Here is a 2,500-nt window from a genome sequence, read left to right on the forward strand (position 1 = left end):
GAAGGGCAAAGCCCCACTTGGGTGCAGAAGCGAACTCTCCCAGCACAGCGCACGCGCCAACACGTCCGCAGAGCTGCGATACAAACCACCTGCGAGAACCGCTGGGGGCGACCGAGCAGCAGACGGCGTCGCGACGCCGAGTGCCGGGCGGCGGCGCATCCTCAACGCACACAGTCCGCAATCGGACCAGCACACTGCAGATGTCCACCGCGCTTCGCACCGGGCTCGGCAGAACCCACTTTGGCCGCCTGGCGCCGCGCGCAGGGTGCGCCGGCGCATAGCTGGGACGCCAGCCGGGCCCGTCGGCCGGCGCTCCTGCCACTGGGCGCCCCCCACCAGCCGGCTGTAGTGCGTGCGCTCACGCAGCGCGCGGCCAGCACGCCGGGCGGCCCCCCCTCACCGGCCGGGGACTGTCCCGCCAAGCCACAGCCTCGTATCGCTTCATACCCACATGGCCAACTCAGGTTCGGGGGCATGGCGGGTACCGCCGAAACAACCGGTTCACAGATGTACCGATCGTCGCTATCACCGATGCACCTGCAGCGCGAACAACCGCTCAACAACTGATTTCCAGTTCATTTGCGGATCTTTGGCAGCAAACGTATACGTCAATCTACATTTGCGAAATCTACGATTCTGGCATGCCTGCATGTTATGTGTCACGACACGCTACATCAGCCCACATACACACTGCGGCATGTACACGAGAGAACACGTGGAAGATGGTCCGCGCACGTGTGCAATGTCCCTTGCGCGGTCGACTGTCAACCGGCCTCTGTAGCATGTCGCAGATGTGGAACGCGGTCCACCGTGCTATCATGTTGTGTGGGGCAATACGATTAAATAGGAAAACCCTCGTCGCTACATCAACAGACGGCTCACGCTGATTCCCGGCAGAGGGAGGAGGGGGGGGGGGGGGGGCCAACATGCAATACTTTCGTCCGTACCTACTTACCACATGTCTGTACGGCGTACAACAGTGCAATCTCGCTGTAATGGGGAGACGAGACAAGTAGCATCGTGCACAACATATGGCCCTTATGATTCGCCATTGTAGGGCGCAGCCGGTGTACGGTCAAGCATGTGCCACATTATGTCACTCAGTACGTAACGACGGATGATCAGTGTGGGTTACGCGTACATCAGCGGACAGTCCACACAGGCCGTACCACAACGTACACTGACTGCATCGACAACCGAATGCAACTGAACAGCTGCAAGGCTCATTTCACAAACAAACGCCTGACCGACCAGCTTGGAAGGGCAGGAGGGGAGGGCGATATTCGTTCTGTAGCGGTACACCCTTCCAGTGGTTAGCGGGACTGTGTAGAAAGTACGCAACACTCGAAAGACCTTTATGTGAGGGTACGCACCATGGCATCAAGAAATACACATGACACCAGAGGATCCAAGCAGTGAACTATGTTCAGAGGGTTGCTGTTAGGCAAAGCTACATTCCTGTGACGTTACATGTGACAGTTAAGGTGCAGTGTAAGTTAGGTTAAGGTGCAGTGTAAGTTAGGTTAAGGTGCAGTGTAAGTTAGGTTAAGGTGCAGTGTAAGTTAGGTTAAGGTGCAGTGTAAGTTAGGTTAAGGTGCAGTGTAAGTTAGGTTAAGGTGCAGTGTAAGTTAGGTTAAGGTGCAGTGTAAGTTAGGTTAAGGTGCAGTGTAAGTTAGGTTAAGGTGCAGTGTAAGTTAGGTTAAGGTGCAGTGTAAGTTAGGTTAAGGTGCAGTGTAAGTTAGGTTAAGGTGCAGTGTAACTTAGGTTAAGGTGCAGTGTAACTTAGGTTAAGGTGCAGTGTAACTTAGGTTAAGGTGCAGTGTAACTTAGGTTAAGGTGCAGTGTAAGTTAGGTTAAGGTGCAGTGTAACTTAGGTTAAGGTGCAGTGTAACTTAGGTTAAGGTGCAGTGTAAGTTAGGTTAAGGTGCAGTGTAACTTAGGTTAAGGTGCAGTGTAAGTTAGGTTAAGGTGCAGTGTAAGTTAGGTTAAGGTGCAGTGTAAGTTAGGTTAAGGTGCAGCGTAACTTAGGTTAAGGTGCAGCGTAACTTAGGTTAAGGTGCAGCGTAACTTAGGTTAAGGTGCAGCGTAACTTAGGTTAAGGTGCAGCGTAACTTAGGTTAAGGTGCAGCGTGGGTTAGGTTAGGGGCCAACGTGGGTTAGGTTAGGGGCCAACGTGGGTTAGGTTAGGGGCCAACGTGGGTTAGGTTAGGGGCCAACGTGGGTTAGGTTAGGGGCCAACGTGGGTTAGGTTAGGGGCCAACGTGGGTTAGGTTAGGGGCCAACGTGGGTTAGGTTAGGGGCCAACGTGGGTTAGGTTAGGGGCCAACGTGGGTTAGGTTAGGGGCCAACGTGGGTTAGGTTAGGGGCCAACGTGGGTTAGGTTAGGGGCCAACGTGGGTTAGGTTAGGGGCCAACGTGGGTTAGGTTAGGGGCCAACGTGGGTTAGGTTAAGGGCCAACGTGGGTTAGGTTAAGGGCCAACGTGGGTTAGGTTAAGGGCC

Source organism: Schistocerca gregaria, unplaced genomic scaffold, assembly GCF_023897955.1.
Source record: "Schistocerca gregaria isolate iqSchGreg1 unplaced genomic scaffold, iqSchGreg1.2 ptg000667l, whole genome shotgun sequence".
Lineage (NCBI taxonomy): Eukaryota > Metazoa > Arthropoda > Insecta > Orthoptera > Acrididae > Schistocerca > Schistocerca gregaria.